Source organism: Notothenia coriiceps, unplaced genomic scaffold (genome assembly GCF_000735185.1).
Source record: "Notothenia coriiceps isolate Sejong01 unplaced genomic scaffold, NC01 NC01_scaffold00004105, whole genome shotgun sequence".
Classification (NCBI taxonomy): domain Eukaryota; kingdom Metazoa; phylum Chordata; class Actinopteri; order Perciformes; family Nototheniidae; genus Notothenia; species Notothenia coriiceps.
Window position 1 is genome coordinate 93,165 of NW_011336806.1, and position 7,358 is coordinate 100,522.

Consider the following 7,358-nt stretch of genomic DNA (forward strand, 5'->3'; position numbering starts at 1 on the left):
CGATCAATTGCTAAGCCCACCTTCCTTTCCTAAATATGCACAAAGAAACCACCATAAATAACAAGTTGAAAATCAATTAACCACGTTTTTTTTTTTACTATTATCAGTTGTAGGAATGAATTCAGAGCATAAAGCATCTCTCTCTTCAGGTTCTCAGTAAAGGCCATCCCCTGGGTCCTGCTGGAGTAGAAGTGAAACTCACCCGAGTGGGAACAGAGGAGAAACTCCAGAGCGTCGTCACAAAGCCTGGAGGAAAGTAAGTACTCTCACCTTTTTATGTTTTTTTTGTTTTTATATCACTAAACTGATCCCTCTTACATTGTTTGCCATTTCATTTTGTTTCCTTCCTTACCCAGGTACACCTTTTTAAAAGTACTCCCTGGAAATTATGACATCACGGCTTCCCATCCTTCTTGGACTCTGGAGCAGGTTTGTACACTCACTTCAGATCTCATATGGCCCTATTAACAGCACAGACTGAATTGAACACAAATGTGTCATATGTGATGTCTCCCATGGCATTTTTTAGAAGCTTTTGAATTAATATGTTCTTAATTTACTGGACACAGAAAGTCAAAATGTTGGTCAATGCAGAAGATTTGTAGAGTGATAGGCTAGCTAACTTCCCCATAAGCCTCTAATATTGTAGGATAATATCATTCAGAAGAAGTTAAAGTAGCTTTTTGGAATCAAATATGCTTATTTCAATATTTTTCTTGCGCAACTTGCATCAGTTTGACAGATTTTGGCTATATGAAAAGACAAAAGTCTGCAAAATAAATCGGGCACAAAGTCCTCCTCCTGTCATTGTCCAAAAATAATAGATAAAAAGGATTCCAAAATAACATCATAATGCCTATTTGTAAAAAAAAATCTTGAATTTATGTATTCAGATCTGTACGGTAACAAGCGGATTTGAGGAAGTGTATGAAACCTTTACAAATTCTTGTTGTCTGACTAAAGTTCAGAAAGATCATGGCTATGCTAGCATGTAGCCACTCCATAAATATCAGTAATAACATCATAGGAAATAGACAAATACTGTGCTAAAACGCCACTGGGTACCAAAGTAGGGCCCTTCCCAGTGAAGAACACATCAGCTCTCTTTAGTTCTGTATGTAATACTTCATTAATCACCTTTTGCTCAGCGGATTAGGTTCCCTGTCAGTGCAGCAGGTTTATAGCTAATGACGCACACGCACAGCAGTAGTCGCCATTATTCAGACCCTTACTGTAACTCTCATGCTGATTTTTTTTATTTGAACAGAGTGCCACCTCAGTGGTGGTCTCCAATGCCAACGCCCCCGCTGCCGAGAATCTGGTGGTTGGAGGCTACGACGTCTCGGGGGAGGTCCGCAGTGATGGCGAGCCCATGAAAGAGGTCACGTTCCTCCTGTACTCGGCCACAGTCAAGAAAGAGGTAAACCATTTCACATTTTTAAACAGTGAGCAGTTGTGACTCTGGAATGTTATGGAAGTTTTGGTTGGATTTAAAACGGCACAACGAGGTAAGATTGCATCATATCTATCCTTTTGATTTCAGGACGTCGGCGGCTGTAACACATCTCCAGTGGAGGGGGCAGATCCTGGGGACAGCTCGCTGCTCTACCTGTGCAGCGCTCTCTCCAGGGAAGATGGAACCTTCGTCTTCCTCTCGCTGGCCAGCGGCGAGTACACCGTGGTGAGCTTTGTGAAAAAGGCCTAATATGTCTCTAATTAATTTCACTTCGTTTTTTTAATTACTACAATTGTTGGATATAAGTCATTACCTCTGTATCAGGGCTTTTTTTTTTTTAAACTGATGTCCTCCTTAAAATGACTTGTGTAGCATTAAGGTTACACTAATACTAGGAAAAAGCTCTTATCAAGTTCTTATTCTTGCCTCTTTAGAGCTATTCAAAATGTAGACATAGGAGAAGAGCCAGACCTGAATGGCTTTTCGACTAGGCAGCTCAGTGAAAATAACTGTTCTCTTGTTTTACAAGCACTGAAAAAGAAAAAACTTTTGTCCGTATGTCCCCTACACGATTTCACTCCGACAAGTGCTGTTAATACTACAACAAACCTTTTTTGGAGCTACAGTCAGAAATGTTACAGTGCACTTGAACACACCCACTGAGAATTTTGAAGGGCTGTGAAACTACTAAAACTACATAATGGAAAGTTAATCACTTTATTTATAATACATATTATGCAATACATAAAGGGCCACCATAAAGAGTATCATTATTGGGGTTTATTTCAGGACATTGCAAATTTGACCTGCAAACTGTTTGTCAGCAGCTTTAAAATCAAAACTGCTTCACCTGTTAAAAATCTGCTCAAAGATTGTTGGTCAACCCTGTCAGAGACTCTATGACTCAGCCTATCATAACAACGTAGTGAGGCTGTCCAACAACATCATCTCTGACCCAAACCATGTTCTGAACAGTGAATATGAACTGCTACCATCTAATCGGAGATACAGGGTCCCACGTTTCAATAAAGTCAGACTGAAGCACTCCTTCGTGCATCAGTCAATCCTCACAGTAAACACAGAGCTAAATCCCAGATGAAATGCACGCTGAATGCTCTTGAGCATGTTTTCTCTCACTGATTGTGCTGTTATGTTAAATGTTTGTTGTTTGTGTTTTCATGTATTGTGTCTGGATACTTGTCTGTTGATGTTGGACATGGAGCTGCTGTGACGCAAGTCAAATTTCAGACTTGATCTGACCAATAAAGTATTATCACCACACACAACACCCCCCCCCAAACACCAAAAACTCCCCAACCAAAGATCCCCCACCGCCAATACAAACCCGAGGTTGTACAGCTACAGCAACCTACCCAAGTTTGTTTTTATACCTTTCCACCTGCAATAGCACCTCTTGTCGCTTATTTCACAACGTTCGTTACGCGACAACGCCGTTGACCTAAATGCACGTAAATACATTTGTTCTCAAAAAACGACAGCTAAACCACTCAGGTCAATGACAAACAATAAATGAGTCGGTCATTGTTTTAATTTTTACGTACAAACTCAATAGCACCCATACTCAAGGTTCATCATTTAATATGTCAACACATGCAGGACGAGAAACACACAGAACACTACAATACTGCTCCCACTGATCAGCTGATGATAAAACTTTTTACACAGCTGATCATTCTATCACACAACCTCCAACCCCCCACTTCTCTCGCAGGATCACGTGTCACCAGTCAACATACGTGCCGACTCAGTCACATGAAACTTATCAATAAAGCCACTCGCACGGTCCCCTACGAACAGCCCACCCACTACTCGGGCCAGTACACTACCGCGTGACGTCACTCCGTCCTACGACACCCCGGCTCGACAACCATACAAGGTCCAAATGCTAGTTCGCTCATTACAACATACAACATCAAAACGTAATCTCCCCTTTTGTGACTTTATTTATGTCACCCCTTTAAGGAGGTAGAGTACACAAACACACTCGCTCGCCCTCAGCCAATAAGCCAAATCCCTTTGACCGAGACGCTTACACCTACCGTCCTACAGACTCCCCAACATGACCACATTTCGGGACACTCCTCTTGTACAAATCCAAACTAACTATCGAAAGATCAAAACAATACCCATCCATCCCGCTGTCAGTCCATGGCTGAAAACCGCAGTTTCGTGCAATGACAACCGATATGCCATGGCTACCTCATCCAAAGGAGAAAGACTTCCTAATACCCGCGCGCTTACAGAACGTAACAACTCTTCACCCTCGAGCAAATTCAAGTACAACGATACAAAAAAATCCGATAACGTTTCAGTAGCCCCCACCACCCCATTATACTTTAATAAATAAAATTTTCCATGACCAGAATAACCTCCACACACAACGGGAACGTTCTCAAAACTTGCCTAGTAGGAGTAAGCATCACACCAACGAGTCAGCGTCACAGTACTAAGGGAGCGTAAAGTGAACAGGTACAACAGTCTCTCTACAAGAACTAAAAAACCCGCCAACTCAAATTTTTATTTAATTCTTTATTAACTATTCGTCTTTTTTCCTCCCCCGACTGAAGTACGCCACTGCGAAGCCATCCAGCTAAAGATTTATTATTACGGCCCCCCACTACTTCTTAGCGCGCTATTCAGCCTTCGCTAACCAAACCTAATAGTTCCTAATAAAGAGCTTTGTCCATACCTCGGAGTTTCCGAAAGAGAGGAGCCGGCCAAATATGGGGTCCCCACTACACAGCGAAAAAATAAAGACCCCCACACGCGCTCGTGTGTACCGAGACACGTAATGTAACCAAAAATGAAGAAGTCACAATAGCCTAACGATTAATGAAAGACTCTATCCTATCCATCCCACATTTCGGTCGATGTAAAGGCTCTCTACTAAATGCAGTATAACCATGCGATATATAAAGCTCCAGCCTTGGCCACACACACAGAAGCAACATCGGACTTAAACAATTTATCTACAACCAAACCTCACTCTCTTTCTCTCTCCCCAACAATAAAAACATGCGCGGCACACTCACCCCAAACGCGGCAGCTGTCGGGCCCACAAACTTGTACAATAACAATCCAACATATTTCCCCCGCTCCACCGCTCTCTCCGTCCTATCAACACGTCTCTCCCCCACAAGAGGGAAAATTCGATTACTCGCCAGTTCCCCACTCTTCTTGGAGTGGCCCCGCCACTCTCTGTCCTCCTCGCCCTAACACTGAGCAGATCTCTACCCACCCATCGTGCGCCTGCAAAACGTCCAAACGACGTAAGAACCTAACATATAGAGAGACTCACCCATTCTTTCTCGCCTCAATATTAAAAATCTTATTAAACACCTCCACAGTGTTAGACTATGTGTGTAGCGCCTCCATGACTAATTGACTGGCTCTCACTATACGGAACCCTACCTCCCCGCTCGTCAGACACTACATCTGTAGCAGACTTGAGGTGAGGTGGGCGACTCCACAGAGACATCAGCGTGGAGGTGAAAAACAACCAAGGTGTCGAATACACGAGGGTCGTGGTCGACAACACAAGGGAGCACTCATTACCGCGCTCGCCACTCTTCTTCCCTCTTGCCTTTTATTTATTCTACCCCCAACCCACTCCACACAAGCTAGTTTATAGTAAAATCTACTTTTCCTTGTTCTCTCTGTACAAACTACACTTACCTAATACTCATACTCCCACCGGTCTTAGCCACGAGGTTATAATTTAATCTCCGAACGTAAATCTCGTAAAATATAAAGGACGATCCCGATGTGTATACACTTAAGTTGACGATTACTTTCGAAGATGGTCTACGATAGAGTAACTAACCTTCCACTGTGTTATAAACATAAAGTGTAAGTTTATTTGTATCTTTAATAAATTTAAAGTTAGAAGACGGTTATATACTTACTCGACGTGTTATATATGACATTTTTTTTTTGACTGTCGCTGTGTAAACAAACATCGATATATTACTTTATACATTTTTCATTACTTAGCTCAGGACTGGAAACATAAGGGACATTTTGCAGGAGTTTCCTCTTCGAACTCCTACAGCAACGACGGCTGTCTCGGTGCACGGCTGAGAGAGCGACGGCTGAGTGACCGACGTCTCAGTGTCTCTCCAGTAGCGTCCTGCGATGTCTAGTTGGTCCCCTGTGTCCTCTGCCCTTTTATACTTTGTTTGTTGGTGTATTTAATAAATACACCCTGCCCTTCGGTGATTCCTGTTTCTGTCGTGCATATGATCTTAATGGTTTTAAGGTCAACATTAAGTGGTTCGGAAATGGATCTGTACATCTGAAAGGGTCTCTTTGGTCTTCGGTACTTGACCCACTTCTCATGTCCAGACACTCACCCGGCGCAGGTGTTCCTCTGGGAGGTCCCGACCTCGACGTTCTCGTTCGGGACGGAAGTCGGAGGGCCGGAGCCCTCTCGTGGACGTTCTGTTGCCTCAATGGTATGACGATATCCGTGAACTTTAGTTAATGTAGCCGATCCTATGTGAAGTTTTCTGTTTGTCAATCTAATGAGAATCTCAGGGTTCACAAACTCCCAATCGAAACACAAGCTAATCAGTCCCTGGTCAACGACGCTCTCAGAATGTACCTGTGACATCAGAGGCCAAACCGGACTTTCGTCTTCCGGGGGACCCCCAGACTCAGGTGCAGGAACGAGCTCCGGACAGGAACCGGGACGACTCAGTTTCAACTGGAACATCGCCGGAACGACGGAAGGTACGGGAGTCCGTCCGCCGACTGCCCTCTAGACCGGTGTTGTGACTTGGACACCCTTGTTGTAGTCTCCAGTCTAGCTCGATCCTCTCGCCGACTTCGACTATAAAACTATAAAGTTTGTACACAGTCACATCGATAAATTATAGTAACAAATATGGTATCGCACTGTCCGGTACCGCATGGAGACGACACTACTACAGTCCTTCGACCCCCACACAACCCCCGCTAGAAGTTGACACTAACCGACTTCTTGTACTCGAGGAACCACTGGTGCCTACACATTCCATGGTCGGGCGAGTACAAGAGTTCCGCCTTTCTCGGAAGGAAGGAACGGACTACTGATCTCCCCTTTGTTCTCGCTTTCTGTATTCAGCTCTTGTTGCTTTACCGTGTGTCCCCATCTTGTAATTCCGGCCACCTTAACATTAATAGGTGACCGGGTGGTAACATTGGTGACCGGCCTCAGTAAGCAGGTTTACTGATTTTACTTCTTTAATTGTGTAAACAACGTTATCATATAAATACGTGATTATGTAATGATTAACAATTGTGTTGTTAAACTTAGTTAGATTTATCACCGAAGGCCCGGTCGCCCGGTAAATATTACAGCTCGGGACCGTGTTTACCTCGGTGAAGGGCGTCAACCTACAAAATAAATAACGAAAAAGCCCTCAAAAGAAACAAATGCGAAACTAGACAACAACTCCCTGTGACACCGTAGTCCCTGCGGGAGGGGGGGTAGTGACAACTCTTGAGCCGGCAGTGTCTCTTCGGGTACTGGGCCTTCTAACCGACGTTGTCTTTGTCATTCCGTACACCATATTGTGTATTTTGTATAAGTATGAGTGTTCTATTACTGCCAAATATATAGATATAACTCTATATAAAAAGTGAGGAAATGGAGGTCAAAGTTTGACCAACACAAGGTGAAACTTAAGTAGGACTTCCTCGTCTGTAGTTTGCACTAGGAAGAGGAGACATACTTCCCGTGGAATTTATACTAAACCGTCTTAATCTTCCAGTACTTTAAACCTCATAAGATACTTTCCGTAATGTGTAACACAGGTTAACATGTAAAATGACATAACTATAAAGTTACATATGCTACTCCACAGCCTATGGCATATCTAAACTAAACTACAGAACCATA